The following is a 21,226-nucleotide window of genomic DNA, read 5'->3' as shown; positions in this document are numbered from 1 at the left end:
GGGGACAATATAATTTTCGCTTTAGAGTACCACGTTCGGATTCATGTGGTTATTGTGACAGATTGTTCCAGCAGTTGGTTAACAGTAAAAATGAAACAAAGAGAAAGAAAATCGACGATGAAAGCAAACTGTACCATTTACGTGCGCAAGCAGCATATTCAGTGCTGGAGAAGGATACAGCAAAAGCTAAAGCAACGAAACCTATGTTGTGATATGTACAGACCTCCAACAGGTGCTGTATTGTCCTACCATTACCCATTCTGCGATTTTCTATCAATATCAGCTGTCAACCTACAATCAGGCAATACATAACGTTGGTGACAATAAGGTGTGGATATGTGTGTGGCCTGAAATTGTTGTTAAGATGGGATGAGGGGAAATAACTTCGTGCCTTCTGAAGTACGTAACATCTACATTTTATATACTAAACCCGTGTGAAGAAAGTACTTTAGTGGTGTGGTCAGATCGATGTACAGGACAGAACAATAACTGGAAAACTATTGTTTTGTATCAATATCTTCTGAAGATGAAGTATTTCACCTCTGTGGAGCAAAAGTTTCTTATCACAGAACGCAGCTTTTTGCCTTGTGACAGGGATTTCACGTTTATTGAGAGAAATAAGAACTACTACTGTGTATGAACCATTTGAATGGGTTCAGGTAACAGCTACTGCACGACCAAACAACTCGTTTCTGGTTTGTTACATGGAGCAGGACGATTTATTTAAGCGGTATTGAAAAGCACGTCCGCAAAGATCCAAAATGCAAAATAACGGATTATGTTCGGATGAAGATATCTCCAGACTCCTCGACAGTACTTCTGTGCCACAAGAGTCATAACTACTTGCAGCCGTGGTACTCAGCAAACTTAGCAAAACTCTCCAGGGGTAAAAATAATATTTCATTTCTGCCGGTGGTGTTTAGCTTGAATGACCTACCTAGACCTTATGGTGTGCCATTGCATGTCTCTGTGGAAAAGAAAGCTAATCTGCTGGACATATGTGTATATATTCCTGAAAACCGAGAGTTTTATGAAAACCTAACGATAAAGTAAAGTGACAGTGTCATGGTCAGTCACGCAAAACATATGTTTGCAACAATACGTCTTGTGTGCTGTGAATAATCGCGTTACACAATAATGTTTCATTTAAACTGCATGTGCAGTATTGATTTTGTTTCGTTATATTCTTGTGAAATGCAAATGTGAACGTTAATCACTGCAAAGCCTTCTTTTGTAACAATATTTCCACCTTCAGTCAAATACCTAGAAGTTTGACATTGTATAAAGCAAATTGTATTTACACCTAATCAGAATAAAACCAATAAACAGTATTAGAGGTTAAATAATAGCAGTGGTATAAACATTGTAACCCACAAAAGTGTGCTGCTCTTGTTAGAGACTGTTCACTTTTTTAATTTGGCCTTAATGTAGAGCAAGAGACATATTACCACAAGGAATAATCACTGTTATGTAAAAGATAGACTGCTGGTCACCACGTACAGGACGCAATTAGTTGCAGTCAGGCACGATGAAAAAACTGCTAGCCATTTAAGCTTTTGGGAGAAAAGTCCTCCTTTGGAAATAGAAAACACACACAAACTCATTTTCCATAGCACTTTTAATTGTTTAGTATTTTCACATGTGTGTTAATGGATTGGTGCATGAAGAGGCACTTTTTACATCAAGAGTGTAAAACCTTTTCAATTGTCTGCATTACGAACAAGTTGACATCTACCTACAATTGTTTCATGCAGAAAGATCAGTAAAATTATTCGTATCCATTTTAATGAAAAGATTACAGTCACTACTTTACTGTATGTAACCTGACTGAAAGCATTCACTTGAAAGAATTGTGCAGTTGTTTAAGTGACACTGAAATTAGAAATATGATTTCCAGTTTAGTTTGATGTGCACTGTCAAGTACCATTTGGTGCCCAATAAATAAATAATCACACCACATGGTGATATTGATGCAAGCCCAGTGATCGAACTTTTTTTGTTCAAGAGCCGATACTGACATTGATAGCTTCTTGGGCCACATACGTCCTGATCATATTATTAAGTGGTACAGTAACCTACATAAATTTGTGTGTTATGAACCCCAATAGACAAGCTAAAAGAAGGGTGTGGTAAGTATTAATTGTTAAGCCTGCGCTATTTGGAAAACTTCATGCCAATTGTTCTCTGTTCCAAATTGCTGCTATCCTTACAAGGGGACTGAACGAATTTCCCTTGACCTATTTATACATATTGCCCTGATATGTATGGCACCACTAGGACTTAAACATATGTAAACAGGAAGACACAACTCTCAACCATTTAAAAAAATATGAATTTGAAATTTTTAGGTGTGCTCATATACTTTGTTTGGTTGCTATTATTGAAGTCTTCCATGGCTGAGTGACTAAATGCATAACTTCGTAAGTGTGAAGTCTCTGGATTGAATCTGGCTGCTGGTACCCTTTCTTTCCCCACATAGTTTCAGAAAGAGATTTATAATGATTATGCAATTATTCAGTATCTAATGAATCATTTACTATTTTCATAATCTTTATCCTAAAAATGAAAAAAAAAAAAATGTTGGGTGGAAATTGAAAGTAAAAAGATACATGAGAACATAAATCTGTATAGTAATGTTGTTTACATAATGGTTTCTACGTGTGTGTGTGTGTGTGTGTGTGTGTGTGTGTGTGTGTCAAGTATACTGCGTAACCTATGGAGCACTGCACAAATCAGGATTATACTGATCATAAGAATCAATATTTAAGCAATTTATAGTACATGAAATGAATGCTTTCATGTACGTGGTTTTTTCAGTACGAGTACTGCTAAACAAACTTTGGCTATATTCATAAACTGTTCTTGGTTACCAAAGTTTCGTGGCATACTATGCGTACCAAAGTATATCACCTGAAGTTGGTGCAGACAACTGATGGTGTATGATTGGTGGAATTTTTATGCAATCTTCTCTAGAAGCTGTATCTGTTGTCTACTAGATATTTTGAATGATACTGTTGTGCTATTCATTGCAAATTATTACAACAGCCTTAATTTAATTTCATATACCTTCCTACAAATATCTACCACATTTGAAGATGACTATCTCTATAATGCACAGTTATGAATCCATATTAATTTTTTATCAAAATTTATACTGTGGCAGCTGATTGAAACGTGTCATGCATGTGCGTGTGTTGTCAGCACTGGAGGACACACAATAAAACGTTCGCCCCACCCCTCACATTATGTAACCCTGCAGAAGTCGCCCTACTTACTCTGTCTCGAAGGCAAGTGGACAAATGCACTTAGCTCAAGGCCAAATTCACCAATTAAAATTAAGCACATTTTCAAATATTCCTATCTGTGTAAGTATTTTTGTTTGTTACAAGGCAGGAAAATTACGTTCTTAAGAAGCTCTTAATAGTAGTTGAGTTTTTGGATTCCACTGTTAGTTGTTTGATACATATTGTTATAAAATATGGCAGAGAGCTGCAGGATGCACAAATACTTGATTAAGGCTGCAGTTTGACAACCACTGCTATAGCCTATTAAGAATTTCAAACATGAATGCATTTAGTAGCTGCTTATAGTTCACAAGCTATACTTGGCTTTAAACGTAAGGAATATGTTTGCAAGTGGTAGTAAAAACACTCTTGCTTGCTCCATATTCCCACTTTCACTCCTCCTCCTTCCTTCTACCTCTCGTTTTCTCCTCTTTCATACAGACACACTATAAACATATAATTGGAGGTTTTAGAATAAGTTTTCATCATTCTGCCATCCTCAGAGGATGAATACTTGTTTACAGACTGAGCAACTTTATACAGTGGTTAAAACATAGAAGGAACAGGAATTAAAAAGCTTGCCCAGACATTGGCTTTTAGGTTTTCATGGTCTCTTTAAATCAATTAACACTTTGACTGGTGCACACACAGTGATGGATGTTTCACTGACAGGCACACATCATTAGGTGTGAGGCTCTGCTGTAATCGTTAGGCATGAGGTTCTGCTGTGGCTGTCAGCAGGCACACTTTGTCTTCAGGCTTTGCTGTGGTTGCTGGCAGCCTTCAGACAATCAGCAGGTTTTGGCAAATGCTGATAAGGTCCCACTGGAAAAAGTATGTAACAAGAGCTTGTCTTAGATGCGATGTTAAACCCTACCTTTATTTCCTCTCCTTTTCACGCCTTCGTACCTGCTTTGTTAATGTAATTGTGGAGACCTCACACTAAACCAAAGCACTTGATGTTGTATCATTATCTGTCCACTTGACTGCGAGTAGCATGTCAGTGGTAGATCTAGGCGTCTTGTACAGGGTGGACGGGGACCAGGGAGAGCTCAGGGTGTTGTATTGATCCCCCTAGCCAACAAGTCTGAGGTGCTGACTTTCACTGAGACTGAAACTGAGTCAATGGGATTTACTTCAATTGGTTTGGGGAAACCTATTTTGTCTGGTGTCAGGGTAGGGGTCTATTAATCATTGGTAGTTCAGATGTACAGCAAATGATGTACCCCTCAGGGAAATGGCAGCAAGGGATGGGATAGGACGCCAGGTGCACTGAGTGTGCATGCCTGGGAGCCTCATTCAACATGTTGAAGAGGCTATTCCGTCAGCCATTGAGGGAACAGGGTGCAAACAACTGCAGATTGTGATGCAAAAAACAAACAATGCCTGTCTCCTTGGCTTTGAGTGGAAGGACTGAATCAAGGACTTTGAAGGTTGTGCGACAAACTAGGCTGCTATTTCTTGAACTTGAGCCATAGGATTGAGAACTGTGGATCCCCATAAATAAGTCAGGTGTGCACTACACATCAGAGGATGCTGCTCAGGTAGCTGACTGTGTGTGTGTAGTGTATGGAAGGTTTTTTTTTAGATTAGGTGATTCTTCATCCAATCCAGATAATGATAGCTGTAGGAAACCCAGAAGCATAAGTGTGAGATTGAAAGAAATGCCTCCCAGAGCTGAGTATTAAAAGCCTAATTGTAAACTGCCGAAGCATTCGCAAAAAAAGTGCCAGAGTTCGAAGTGCTCATGAAAAGCAGTGAAGCTTACATAATAATTAGTACAGAAAGCTGGTTGATACCCAAAATTGATATGGGGAAAATATAAGTGTATCAAAAGGATAGACAAATGGGAGATAGAGGTGATGTGTTCGTCGCAGTAGACAAGAAATTCAAATCCACCAAAACAGACTACGGTACTCTCCAGCACTTGGTGTAACAAGTTGATTCTACAGAATAACATGTTCTACTTCTAATCAGTCAGGCCTATGAAAGATAGTCTTGGAAAACAGGAAAATCTTTTAGGTAGTTGTTAAGTGTGGAATATCCACACTCTGGTTTGCAATATGTGCACAAGGGCTGTAAAAGACGTCAGCTCAAAATATCAATTAGGGGGGATGGTGAGTGAGCTTCTCCCCCTGCTGTGGAGGGCTGCTCAGGCTTTGGTGTCGCAGCTTGGCACTGTCTTGAAACTCCTGGAACAAAGGATGCTGGCGATAATACCAGTGCTATAACAACTGTAGAATAGATGTAAACTGTCATTCTGTGATGTCATATCAATACATGTTGTTATCTATAGTGAGCTACAAGTTATGAACGATCTGTTCACCCACAACTGTAAAAGATGTTGTTAATACAGAAGGGTTACTATAAAACTGACTACATCAATATAGTAGGTGAAATAGATGGGAGCGCTCTTTCAGCACCTGCAAAAAATGAAGTCCCAAAACAAGGTCTAGTGGCACGACATAGTTGATCCACTACAATGAATAACTTCAAGAATGGTGACCATGAGATATTTGTAAGGTAAACGTTTGCACATACAGGTAACAGATATGAATGCAATGGAACACATCATACCAAAACCCCAGTTTTGTCACACTCCATTCGGCACTCTAGTGTAAGATATGAATCGGAAGTGCTAAAAGAAGAGCCTTTAATAAGTAATTGCCCAAAGCAATTCAACTAAGTAACTGAGAAAATGTAAGTGGGCACATGCATAGGTGCTGCCTGAATTAATTTGAATACTCAATAAGAAATAATTTTAATTTGTTTACAACAAAAGAAGTGTTAATAATTAATAAATAATAACGAGTTGGAGGCAGGATGTTAACTGACCTAAGCAGTGAGGTCAACAATTCTTAAGTAATCTTTGGCACATGAATGGAGAAGAATTTCATCCACATAGAAGAATTCTGTGTTGTGATTTCAAGAATACAATTGCAGCAGCAATCTCCGATGGCATCCCTTTGGTGGCCGTCTAGTACTACAACAGAGCAGCTCCATTTTGCACTGCAGCAACTAATTAGCTCACTGCCATGTCACATTGCTGCCCACGCATAATGTATAAGCAGTGCAGTACAGCTGGCAGGATGCCTGATTAGGTGAGCTGTAAACAGAACCAACATAATTTTTTATAAATGTGGAAGTGACCTTATTAATGTTACCTAAGAAGTTTCAAATGGAAGTAATTAAACAATGTGAGTTAGTTAGAAATGGTATTCAAAAAACGGTGTATAAAGGTAAACGATAAGGTGCAACTAATAGAGGAATTGTCAACCCATGAACATGAAAGTGTAAACTCTAATCTCAGTCACGTGGCAACGAGTAGAGGCATTAGACGAAAGCAGAGATTTTCATGAAGTAATCAGTGCCCCAACACTTCGACCAATTTGGAGGAACATCTACAAAAACTAGCTCAACAGAAATATGGGAGAAGGTTGAGTCTGCTAGCACTGCATCTAATTCTGTGGGCAGTATGGCCGAAAACCAAAAAGAAATTGTGTCTCCTAGTGAATATACAATGATTGTAACTGTATCTGTGAAAAATGTATTATCTATAATGAATGTTCAGATGAAGGTTTCGTTTTTGAATGCAGTGTGTGTCAGGGAAGTTGGACTACAAGCCGAGACACTAGAAATATGCACTGGTTTTAAGTTTTATTGCGGTGAGCATAAGAATATGTACAAATATGTGAATGGAGTATGAAGTTGTATTTATATGTTACATAAGCTTTAATGTCGTTTATTGTCTATTGAAAGAGCAAGGCTTGTTAATAGTGGAGTCTGCAATGTATCGGGCATCCTTCTGTATACAGAGCACTATATTTGCTAATGAGAAGTGTAATATTTAACATAAAGATAAAAAGTAGACTTCTGTGGATTTACACTCCTGATACAGGAGAAGGCTATTGTATATTGTGTTAAGGGAACCTAAAAATTGTTATGGATGCAATGTGTCTCAAGTTCAACAGTTGTCAAGCTGAAGAAAGGCCTAGGGATTATTTTAAAGCTGTAGGTTGAATTTTATTATTATAATGTACCTGAGGCAAAGTTAACCTTGCCTATAAATTTATTTATTCTTCTAAGTAGAAAGATTAATTGTCAAATTTGTTGGCTTCGCACAGCAGATCGTATGCTTAAAGTCATATGAAGTTCTCACAGGTGAAATTGCCCAACTGTGTAATATATATCATTATTATGAATAGGATAGTTGTACTCACCATATAGTGGGGATGCTGAGCTGCAGATAGGTTCAACAAAAAGACTGGCAGAAAGTGAGATTTCGGCCAACAAGTCTTTCATCAGAAATAGACAACACACACTTGCAACTCATATACACGTGGCCACAGTCTGGGTGCTGAGGCCAGATTGCGAAAAACAGTGCCTGATGGGAGGTAATCGAGTGGTGGGGGTGAGGAGAAGGCTGGGTTGGGGAGGGAGAGGGATATCAAGGTAGGGGTGGGGGACGGTAAAGAGCTTGTGGTTGTGTACAGGAACAAGTTGGAGAGAGGACTGCTCATTTAGGTGCAGTCAAGAGGTTAGATGGGGGAGGGGGATCAGTGGAAAAGGAGGGAAGTAAAAACACTGTGGGTGTGTTCGTGGAATAGAAGGATGTGTAGTGCTGGAATGGAAACAAGGAAGGGGCTAGGTGGGTAAGGATAATGACAAATGAAGATTGATGCCAGGAGGGTTATAGGAATGTAGGATATATTGCAGAGAGAGTTCCCATCTGTGTAATTCAGAAAACCTGGTGTTGGTGGGAAGAGTCCAGACAGTACGGGCTGTGAAGCAGTCATTGAGATGTGTGCTGTGTTAGGCGGTGTGCTCATCACAGCTGTTTCCTGCCCACAGTTTATTGGTGGCTATTCATATGGACAGACAGCTTTTTGTTTCTCATGCCCACATAGAATGCAGCATGGTGTAGCTTGTAGATCACGTGACTGATTTCACAGGTAGCTCTCCCTTTGATGGATATGTGATGTGTGTGACTGGACGGGAGTAGGTGGTGGTGGGAGGATGTATGGGACAGGTCTTCCCTCTAGGTCTATTACAGTGATATGAGCCATCAGGCAAGGGGTTGGGAGCAGTGGTCGTGTAGGGATGGACAAAGGTGTTTTGTAGGTTCAGTGGGCAGTGGAATACCACTGTGGGAGGGGTGGGAACAGTAGTGGGGAGGACATTCCTTATTTCAGGGCATGACAAGAAGTAGTCGAAACCCAGGAGGAGAATGTGATTCAGTTGCTCCAGTCCTGGGTGGTGCTGAGTCATGAGCGGAGTGCTCCTCTGTGGCCAGATGGGGGGACTTTGAGAGGTGGTGGGTAATGAGAGATAAGCAAAAGCATCACCTGTCTCATCAAAGGTAGGGCTACCTGTGAAACCAATCATGTAGTCTAAAAGCTAAGCTGCAACCACTGCACTGCATTCTACTAGGGCATGACAACCAACAAGCTGTCTGTCAGCATGAATGGCCACTGATAAATTGTGGTCAAAAAACATCTGGACCACCCTGCTGCTGAGAACACCACTCAACATGACATGATTCATTTTATTGACTGCTTTACAGCCTGCACCATTGGATCCATCCCAGCAACACTAGGTTTTCTGAATTCTGCAGATGGTGACTATCCCTGCAATATATCCCACATTTCCTTAACCCTCCTGGCCTCTACCTTCGTTAGTAATTGTCCCCACCCACTTTTAGCCCCTTCCATGTTCCCATTCCAGCACTACACAGTCTTCTACTCTACTAACACACCCACAGACTTTGTACTTCTCTCCTTTCCAGCTAATCCACACCCCCTATCTCTCTCCTACCCTCCATCTAATCTCTCGACTGTCACAAGCAGCGCTCTACTGTCCCCCACCCCTACCCTGCTATCCTTCCCTCTCACCACTGTAACCCCCTTCCATACTCGCATCACCTGACTGCCTGACTGCCTCAAGCATTACTGTTTGTAGTCTGGCCTCAGCAGCCTGTGTGTGTGTGTGTGTGTGTGTGTGTGGTGGTTTTTTTTTTTTTTTTTTTTGAAGGCCTTGTTAGCCGAAAGCTTATTTTCTGACAGTCTTTTTGTTGTGCCTTAGCTTCTTCACTATATGGTGAGTAGCAACTACCCTTCTCATAATATCGTTACATTCTATCCTGGATTTTCCATTGTTTAATATATATGATTGTGGCTTAATTTGGATTGTATGTTTTAAATAAATATTAAATAGAAGAAATGCAATCCTGGCATTTATTTTATGGTACGACATGTTAAAAGTGCCATGTGAACAGAGGGAAAGAAAACCTTTCGGTATGTGGAATATGATGTGCTTGTTGAGAAGACTGTTTGCAGAGCATGGCTGCAAGCAAGAAACATGTAACTTGAGCTGATTTTTCACTCTAAGAATATCTTTTAACACAATGTGACATGACAGCAATTTATTTACAAGCATACTGTGCAAGAAAGAAGTGGAAAATCAAAGACTCTTCATAACCAGAGACTAATATATTGAAGAGATGACAAGGACCATGATATAGAATTGCCATTCCTTCACTCTACCTCAGTTGTATATAATGGTAGTCTAAAACTATGTATTCACAATCCTTCTGACAGTTTTTCTAATTTTTGTTTTATAAGGATTTTGTAAAAGTATCAGCTAACTGATTTTCTGTAGCAATACACTTGACATCTATTTTCCTTTTCAAACATAAGTTTGTAACAAATTCATACTTCATGCCTGTGTGTTATAGTCTTTTGTGTTCTCATTTACAAAGAGAGGACTACAAGACCGATTTTCTTCATAAATTATGAGTTATTAATTTTTAAAAAAATTTACGTCTTGAAATATTTTTTCAAACTCCAAATGTACTAAAACAAGTTGCAAGTGAAACAAATTCTGCTTCTGTTGAAGAAAAAGCTGTAGGAGCTAAGAGTCGTTAACTCTGATGAAGAAGCACTAATGAAGTGCTTAACTTCTGATGCATGAAAATAATGAAAGGGTAAAGTTATCTCTGATGAGAGAACCCTAATGAATAAATGACTTAAGTAAATGAAATAGAAAGGTTACAGTTATTAATACATTACACTGACACACACAAAATGAGGGATTGATGAGTTACTAAGTAGATGTGTCTTAGTTAATAAAAACAGAAAAAATAAAATAGAGATTAATGGCAAACTTAGAATTATTCTCCACTCAAGAACCTAGTTTTTAATATAAAGGGTGGTTATAATTAAAATTAAACTTTCAAACCCCTGTAGAAATAACATTATTGGTCAGAATGACGTCAAACTGCAACGGAATATTATCGGAGAAATGGGAAAACATATGGCAGAAGAAAAATAAATATTTACAAAATGTAGCAATAGTTGGTACTGTAAGCATCATAATTTAATAGTGGTCAATTGCAAATGACAAACGAATCATACAACAATGCCTAAGGTGTACTTTTGATGTTAAACGAACTGCACTACTCAGTGTGCAGGAGTGTACAGGTGTGATATTGTTAGTTACGTAAGCCCATCCACCACAGCAAGGTCATATCACATCAGATGGGAAAATTTGGTTTTTAATTGTCCTGAGGCCAAAACCTGCATGAAAAGCATCAACCACAATCAAATCAGATTATTAATTTCTGTGTGACTGGCACAAAATTTGTTCAATATGCTGTCCACCGTTTTGTGCAACAAGTTGAAATTGAGAAACGCCATGTTCCACAACCGATCGAAGTGTTTCCGGGATCATGTTCAGAATCTGTTGTGCAATCCTTGCCTTCAATACAACTAAGTTATCCGAACACTGAACACAACATGTTTCAGATAGCCCCACAGCCAGAAGTCACATGGATTGAAAGCAGGGCGATACAGACGGCCAGACTGTAAGGAAATGGTGGCTGATACTTCTAGCATTTCCGAAATGGCGCTTCAGCAGCTGCTTAACTGCAGTGTGCGGAGGTGCGTTGTCATGCTTAAAAGTGTTCCCATCCACGCTGTTGGAGAGCTGGAATGACATGGTTGCGCAAAAGACACTTGTAGCGCTTACCAGTAATGGTACAGGTAACAGGACTGGAAGCATCTGTCTTTTCGAAAAAAATATGGCCCTTTGGTAACTGATGCCATAAACTCGCACCACACAGTGACCTTTTCAGGATGAAGTGATTTGCATGTGGATTTTCCGTTGCTCGTATTCGACAATTCTGCGTATTTGACATATCCTGTCAGGTGGAAGTGGGCTTCAATCTGTCCACAAGATCTTCCAAGGCCAATCATTGTCTATTTCCATTCGGGCATGAAATTCTAAAGCAAGGGTCTCTCTTTTTACATCATAAAATATTTCTTCTAATTCAACAAATCCAATGAAATGTGTCTTGCTTCTATTGTCAAGTTCAACTTCAGGATTCCCTGTCTCAGTCTTTCTGAAAGCCTAACATATTGTCATCTAACAGCTCTTAGATTTTCTTTCCCACTCTTCCATTAATTGTTTGTGTTAGTAACTTGAATGCCTGAGACATTAAGCGGAGAGTGAAGATAATTCTTTGATGTATCTGCCCTTGCTATCTTAAGGATTGTGTGGGTGGTATTTCTGTGAAATTCTGATGGTATGCCTCCAGTCTTGTAGGTACTACACACTTAACTTGAATAGTTGTTTGACTGCCACTTTCTCCAGTGATCTTAGGAATCCCGAAGGGATGTTATATATCCCCTCTGTCTTATTTGATTGCAAGTCTTCTAAGGCCTTATCAAATTCACCCATTAATACTGTATGTCTTCTGTTACTGCCATTCTTCTTTAGGTTATCAGACAGGTTCTCCCTTGCAGAGGCCTTCAGTGTGCTATTTCCACCTATCTAATATCTCCTCAGTATTTAACATTACAACTTCTGTTGAATTCTTAATGTCGACACCTTTGCTTAATTTCACTGAAGGTTGTTTTGACCTTTCTATATGCTCAATGAGTTGTCCTTCACATTTTTCCTGCACCCATTTCACCTTAGCGTCCATGCACTTTCTACTTATTTCATTCCTAAGTGATTTAGCTGTTTCTGGATCACTGGGCCCCGGGTTCAATTCCTAGCCGGGTTTGGGATTTTCTGTGCCCGGGGAGTGGGAATTTGTGTTGTCTTCATCATTTCATCATTATCATCATCATTCATGACAGTGGCTTGTGGACTGTGTAAAAATTGGGACAATGTACGGGCACTGTTGATTGTGCAGTTGAGCGCCCCACAAACAAACCATCATCATCACATCCTAACTGATTTAAGTTGCTGTATTCCCTTCTGTTTCTGAACATTTTTGTACTGCCTTCTTCCTTTGATCAATTAAAGTGTTTCCCCAATACCCAAGATTCCTTAGCAGTTACCTTCCTTGTACCTCTGTTTGTTTGTTCAGCTTATGTGAATGTTTTTTGAAATGTCCATAGCTCTTGAGCTGAATTCCCTAGTGGGCATTCATTATAATATCTATAGCATTAAATAACTTCAAACACATCTCATCATTTCCCAGTACTTCAGTATCCCTCTTCGTTCCTCGTTGATCTTCAGACGATTCTCTTAAACTTCTGACTACTCTTTGTCATTACTAACTTGTGATCTAAGTATCTTTCTGCTACTGGTTATGCCTGTAAATTTAATATCCGATTTTAGAATCTGTCTGACCATGATATAATCCACCTGAAAACTCCTTGTACCTCCAGGCTGTTTCCAAATATAATTCCCCCTCTTGTGGTTCTGGAATTATTATTAAGTTTGCTGTGGAATGCAGTTCATCTTTCTCCTCTCTCGTACTTCCTACCAAGTCTATAAGTCTTTTATTGATTCATTCCTGTCACATTCCAGTCGGCCATAATTGTTAAAATTGACATACTGAACTACTCATTCAATTTTGTTGTGTATTATATTGTTCTCTTCATCCTCTAATTATGAAGTTGGAACCTATACCTGAACTTTTGTTATTGGCATTGGTTTGCAGTTGATTCGGGTGACAACAATCCTATCACTTAATTGTTCACAGTAACGCTTTCTCTGCTCTACATTCTTGCTCATAATGAATCCTACTCACATTATACTATTTCCTGCTGCTGCTGTTATTATCCTGTATTCATCTGACCATATATCATTATCTTCTTTCCATTTCATTTCACTGACCCTCCACTATATCTTGACTGAGCCTTAGCATTTCACTTTTCAGATTTTATAGCTTCCCTACCATCTTCAGAATTATGACATTCCATGCTCTGATTCATAGAAGGTTACCTTTTAATTGGTTATTCAATCTTCTGCCAGTGGGGAGGTCATCATGACATGTGTCTTTAATGCATTAGTGTCCACTGCCTTTTGCAACCTCATGCCATTCATCATTGCTAATTCTTATGCCTTCCATGGGCAGTTTTACATTTCCAGGGGCAAGAGATTGTCCTGAAATTCTGTCCACTTCTCTGCTGTCTTTGACTAGGACATTGTCAGAATGAGATTTACGCATTATACCTGAAGTCTTTAACTGCTTTGCTGATGATGATTTTTATTAAAAATTTAACCCTTTGAGTTGCAACAATATGAAAACAAACACAATTTTAAAATTTTTCACAAAATTAACCTTTATTATCATAGTAAGCAATGAATAAAAAAGAAACTGGCAAAAAGTAAACAATCAGTTTTGTTAAAGAGGTGGTTTCACTTTCAAACCACCCTTTGTTTCTTCTGATATATTTTAAAGCAAATTTGCGTTTTTCCTAGATATAATCCCACATCTCAAAACTTTCATCTGCTTATAACATCTAAAATAAATTTCAGTCCCAAATAAAAAGCACAAATGGGCCCAAAATTTAATAAATATTGTATCAAAAGTACATACTACCACAGTGGTTTCAAAATCACTCGTAACAAAAACAGCAAACACTCACATTTATGTTACAACAAATTTAGATATTATTACTTTCACTGTCAATGATGTCAGTATAGCCAATAAAAACAAGCACTATCTCCACGCCAAATGTTACTTCGAGTACCACTACTTATTTCTCTCTTACAACAGCATCGTTAGTTTCACGCTGAAAGCACAGGTATTGAAAAAATATTATTAATAAAATGATGGACTCTGGCAGAAACCACTGATACTCAAAGCATCAAACAGTGGCTCAGTTCTAACTGGGACACAGGAGGTTTTAATTACTAGTCAAGGATACTACATGAAGTACTATTGATGGCCAAATAAATCTACCACTTAAACTGGAACAAGAACGGTGCATCAGGTTGAGCAGTCACTCTGACAGTAGAGTGCTCAACAGTGAAAGTTGTTCTGAGGCAGGAAGCTACTACCAAGAAGGCATCATTTCTGTTGATTGTTGACAAAAATTTTGAAGTGCATTAGCTTGATCAGCTGTGCCTAACGTGAAAGATTAACAATATGTGTCTCAGCCACAGTATACAGGGAAGCATATCAGTAGGGTGCTTAGAGAGTAATGTTCCATTGTGACCACAACAGCCAGAATCATAGCTCATGAAAAACTGGATGATCACACAAGGCCTGCTTTAACCCTGTGGCACATGAATTTCACTGCAGTGGACAACTTTTAATGGTCAATTCGCTGGTGTTTTCATTCAGTCATGAGGCTGCAAATGCATGCAGGAGACAACACCTGTAGGGAATGCCCACTGCAGTGAATTGTGTGCATTTGCAGCCTCATGACTAATTGAAAATGCGACCATTAACAGCTGTCCACTATAGTGGACGCTATGCGCCACAGGGTTAAGTTACCATACCATTGTGGCACTCGCACTCACATGCAGTGACTTGGGGTAACATGGGAAATGTGTATCCAAATGCTGGTTGGAATGTAGAATCTGAATCTGAATGAAGTCTTAATAATCATGATACTTTGCTAGTCAGTGAGAAAATTTATGTAATCAGTGAAGGATTTACAAGGGTTAGTGCATGCAAGAGAGGCAGAGAGAGGAAGTGAAGAGAGAAGGGTGGAAAAGGGGGGGGGGGGTATATGCAAACATGGGTGAGGGGGGAAGAGAGGAGGAAGAGAACTGGTTGCTCCACAAAGCCTTAAGTCTATCCCAAAACCTGATACCCAAACCCATCTTTCTTCTCTCACCATTAACAACACCGCCCCCCTCCCCAAACACTCTGTCTTTTTAACTAGTCTATAAACCCAGTCTTACAGGTCACTCAGTTGTGTCTGATTACAATGTTCCCACAGAATGAAGCTGTGCCCCTTTTGACCAGCACCACCAAACTATTGTCCATAACCTCCGATTCTAGATACAAAACACTGCTTACATTCTTCGCAGTCTTCCTACAATTCCTGTTTAGTGATCACTAAACTCCTTACTGGTCACTGTAGGCGTGACATCCTTGTACATCAATATCCTTAATGCCCATGGCCTTGTGGCCACTGAACAGTAGTTGTTCAGTGTCCTGATACCTAACATGACAACTTCTTCCTAATCCTCCGAACCAACCACAACCTAACCCACAATTATTTCACTTTTGAGAGCCAAATGTATAAGCAATGCTATGGGTACTCACATGGCACCATCCTATTCAAACTTATTTATGGGCCATCTGGAGGAATCATTCCTATCCAAGCAACAACTCAAACCACTTTGTCTAGATCAGATTCATTGACAACATTTTTATAACCTGGACTCTTTGCAAGGACAACCTTTGATATTTCCCCCATAACCTCAACACCTATTTCCAAATCCTCTTCACCTGGTTCTCCTCAACTCAACTAGTCACCATCCAGATGATTCCACAGATATCTTTCTTCATGTGAAGCACACCAACCATCAACAGCAACTGCACTTTGGCATAACAGCCTCACAAACCATTGAAGCATCTGTAGCGGAAAGTAGGAGTTGTCAAAATACACTATGTGATCAAAAGTATTCAGACACCCAGCTGAAAATGACTTAAAAGTTTGTGGTGCCCTCCATCAGTAATGCTGGAATTCAGCATGTTGTTGGCCCACCCTTAGTCTTGATATCAGCTTCCAACATTCAATCAGGTGCCAGAAGGTTTCTTGGGGAATGGCAGTCCACAAAACATGCCACAGGTGTTCTATTGGATGCAGGTCAGGACTTTGTGCAGGCCAGTCCATAGAGGGATGTTACTGTCGAGGAACCTCTCCGCCACAGGTCGTGCATTATGAACATGTGCTTGATCATGTTGAAAGATGCAATTGCCATCCCCGAATTGCTCTTCAGCAGTGGGAAGCAAGAGGGTGCTTAAAACATCAATGTAGGCCTGTGCTGTGATAGTGCCATGCAAAACAAGGGGTAGCAAACCCCCTCCATGAAAAACATGACCACACAATAACCCTAGATCATGAAATCTAAGTTTTTTACCTCCTGCGTAACTGTCCTAGTACTTGCAATGGATCCTGATGCATTTTGGAATTCCTGTGTGATGGTCTGGATAGATGTCTGCCTATTACACATTATGACCCTCTCCAACTGTCAGCAGTCTGTCAGTCAACAGATGAGATCGGCCTGTATGCTTTTGGGCTGTACATGTGCCTTCATGCTTCCACTTCACTGTCACATCAGAAACGGTGGACCTAGGGATGTTTAGGTGTGTGGAAATCTTGTGTACAGTCATACACCCAATCACCTGACCACATTCGAAGTCCGTGAGTTCTGCGGAGTGCCCCATTGTGCTCTCTCATGATGTCATGACTACTGAGATTGCAGATATGGAGTACCCGGCAGTTGGCAACAGTAAAATGCACCCAATATGAAAAACATATTTTTTGGGGGTGTCCGGATACTTTTGATCACATAGTGTATATCAGTAATCTTACCAGAGTCTTTATTGACAGACAGTGTCTTAACCACTCATCCATAAACATCTCTCTTGTGCCATTTCCCCCTCTGACACCAGTACAGGTTTACAGGCCAATGACTAGCACTTCTCTGTTCATCCATTACTGCCCTGATTTTGAAAAGCTGAACTATATCCTTCACCAAGGATTTGACTATCACCCGTCGTGCTCTGAGATGAGGGATATCTTACCCATAATTCCACCCACATCATGCAAAGTAATGTTCTGCTGTCCACACAACCTATAAAATATCCTTGTCCATCCCTATTCCAGTCCTGCACCACATGTGTCATTCCCTTGTGGATGACCCAGCTGCAAGGCCCGTTACATACAACCATACACCACCTCATACAGTAGTCCAGTCAAAGGCATTTTCTACCTGGTAAAGATAGGGTCATGTGGGAAAGCAGCCATATTATATGGCAGCTGTGTTGCAATTGCTGTGCAGAATTTTATGTGGGCCTAATAAGTAACCAACTCTACTCACATGAATGTCCACCATGAAACTGTTGCCATCCCCATTGTTGACCATCCAGTTGCTGCACACCACAACACAGCTGCTTCACTATGCATCCTATTTGGATACTCCATTCCAGCACCAGTTTCTCTTAACTATGGTGGTAGGAATTCTCTCTTCAGCATATCCTGAATTCTTGCAATGATCCTGGCCTAAACCCTCGCTAACCTGATTCCCACTGCCTCACTTTATACTATCCCTTTTCCATTCTGTCATTACCCATGCCACACCTTCCTTGTCCAAATCATTTACTGCCTTCTCTTGCCACTCTTCCTCCCTCTCTCTTTCATATATACATTTTTTTTTTTACATTATCTTACAAACTTACATAGTAAATGGGAAATTATTTGACACTTAATACAGTTCACCAACTCCATGTCCTCTGGCTGTTGCTGCATCTTGATGTTGATAGGGGCCTGCTAGTTTGTTATTGTTGAATAGTTGTTGACCAGACTGGTCACTGACAATCAACACAATTCATTTTAAGGCTATATCTAATACAATGATTGAAATATCCAAAAAATTTCTTCATATTTTGGTATTTTCCATGTTTTCTCATGTTGGGCCCATGATAAGTTACAAATATCAATATCTCATTGTGTTGCAGGTGGTAGATGGAGTGCATTGTGTGGCTGACAATCCATGTGACAGCAGATCTTTGCAAGCAGAGAATGGCTCTTCCTTTCCATCTCCATACTCCTCCTATTTCCCCTTCCCTCTTTCTATTTGTCGTGTATGCTTTACACTGTCAGAAGTCTTGCTGTCTTGTTGTGCAGCCTGTAAGTCAACTACACTCCTGGAAATTGAAATAAGAACACCGTGAATTCATTGTCCCAGGAAGGGGAAACTTTATTGACACATTCCTGGGGTCAGATACATCACATGATCACACTGACAGAACCACAGGCACATAGACACAGGCAACGGAGCATGCACAATGTCGGCACTAGTACAGTGTATATCCACCTTTCGCAGCAATGCAGGCTGCTATTCTCCCATGGAGACGACCGTAGAGATGCTGGATGTAGTCCTGTGGAACGGCTTGCCATGCCATTTCCACCTGGCGCCTCAGTTGGACCAGCGTTCGTGCTGGACGTGCAGACCGCGTGAGACGACACTTCATCCATTCCCAAACATGCTCAATGGGGGACAGATCCGGAGATCTTGCTGGCCAGGGTAGTTGACTTACACCTTCTAGAGCACGTTGGGTGGAACGGGGTACATGCGGACGTGCATTGCCTGTTGGAACAGCAAGTTGCCTTGCCGGTCTAGGAATGGTAGAACGATGGGTTCGACGACGGTTTGGATGTACCGTGCACTATTCAGTGTCCCCTCGACGATCACCAGAGGTGTACGGCCAGTGTAGGAGATCGCTCCCCACACCATGATGCCGGGTGTTGGCCCTGTGTGCCTCGGTCATATGCAGTCCTGATTGTGGCGCTCACCTGCACGGCGCCAAACACGCATCTGACCATCATTGGCACCAAGGCAGAAGCGACTGTCATCGCTGAAGACGACACGTCTCCATTCGTCCCTCCATTCACGCCTGTCGCGACACCACTGGAGGCGGGCTGCACGATGTTGGGGCGTGAGCGGAAGACGGCCTAACGGTGTGCGGGACCATAGCCCAGCTTCATGGAGACGGTTGCGAATGGTCCTCGCCGATACCCCAGGAGCAACAGTGTCCCTAATTTGCTGGGAAGTGGCGGTGCGGTCCCCTATGGCACTGCGTAGGATCCTACGGTCTTGTCGTGCATCCGTGCGTCGCTGCGTTCCGGTCCCAGGTTGACGGGCACGTGCACCTTCCGCCAACCACTGGCGACAACATGAATGTACTGTGGAGACTTCACGCCCCACGTGTTGAGCAATTCGGCGGTACGTCCACCCAGCCTCCCGCATGCCCACTATACGCCCTCGCTCAAAGTCCGTCAACTGCACAAACGGTTCACATCCACGCTGTCGCGGCATGCTACCAGTGTTAAAGACTGCGATGGAGCTCCGTATGCCACGGCAAACTGGCTGACACTGACGGCGGCGGTGCACAAATGCTGCGCAGCTAGCGCCATTCAATGGCCAACACCGCGGTTCCTGGTGTGTCCGCTGTGCCGTGCGCGTGATCATTGCTTGTACAGCCCTCTCGCAGTGTCGGGAGCAAGTATGGTGGGTCTGACACACCGGTGTCAATGTGTTCTTTTTTCCATTTCAAGGAGTGTATCTTTCTCCCTCAGACCTCACACTACTCTGCTATCCCTTTCTTTCATCATTTGTCATTTTCTACCTCTTCCCCCCATCCATCACACAAGGCAACTGTTCTCAGTAATCAGACTGTCCATGACTGCAGTAGTGTGTATTTGTATGTATGTGTGATTGTGAGTTTCTACTAGAAACAAAGCCAGAGCTCAAAACCTAGTGAACACTGTTTTCTGTTACAAGTATCAGTGCACCAACAAATCAGTCTTCTATAGATGTATAGTTGCCTTTCCCTTATTTTAAACCAAACAAGGTCGCACAGTAGTTAGCACACTGGACTTGTATTCGGGAGGACAATGGCTCAAACTCGCGTCTGGTCAGCCTGATATAGCTTTTCCATGTTTCCCTAAATCGCTTCAGGCAAATACTGGGATTGTTCCTTTGAATGGGCATGGCCAACTTCCTACCCCATCCTTCCCTAATTTGAAGGGGATGATGACCTCACTGTTTGGTCCCCTCCCCATATCGACCAACCAAAATTCTGATCTGAAGCTACCACTTCCTATTACTTAATCTTGCTTACCTTATTATTTCCTCATGCTCACCATCATCATCTAATCAAACTTCGTTTCTCAAAGTGTTGCCGTTACTGCAGGAAGTTAAAGTACAAATCCATCATCTAGTTCTTGAAATAAATGAGATGCTTCTCCTAAACAATGTATTGTATATTGTACTCTTGTTTACATTGATCATGCATTATGAGGTTTCTTCAGTATTTGGGACATCATTATTACATTGATAAGAACTAAGTCCAAAAACAGCCTTGTCTTATTCGACAGATTCCAATTGAGTGAGCTTATAACAAGTTTTCTTTTGTTTCCCACAACATCGCAGGCAGGTGTAGACCAAGAGGATGTGGCCCGTCCTGGGCATATGGTGATCCTGATATTTGGAGGCCACCTCAGGGCCAGACCACTTTTAATCATATCTCAAACAAGGCTAAAACATATTCAGTAAATAAGAGGCAGCGTGGAGTTCTAGGCACAATATGTTTGCAAACTGTAAAAATTGGCACCAACTTAACCGCTATCGTGCCTCGGCGATTGTCAACGGGTGTGTTCGGAATTTTTGTAAGACATTTAAGACATTGCTTTAAACTTAAAACTGTAGATTATAACTAGTTGTCAGCTAGATGCAGTTATTGTACGTGAAATGTTTCTTGATATCTATGCCATCTGTACAGGTGTATTATAAGAACAGTTCAAAAATATGCGCATAAATGCAGTGGAGAGCTTCTAGTGGTTGATCAGTTTTATAACTAAAGTATTATATTCTGAAAATTACTTTTTAAAGATTATACATAATTCTTGTATAATTTGTATTCTGAATATAAAAATCCTACAAGATGAACTAGAACAGTC

Source organism: Schistocerca gregaria, chromosome 4, assembly GCF_023897955.1.
Source record: "Schistocerca gregaria isolate iqSchGreg1 chromosome 4, iqSchGreg1.2, whole genome shotgun sequence".
Lineage (NCBI taxonomy): Eukaryota > Metazoa > Arthropoda > Insecta > Orthoptera > Acrididae > Schistocerca > Schistocerca gregaria.
Note: the sequence above shows the minus strand (reverse complement) of the source record.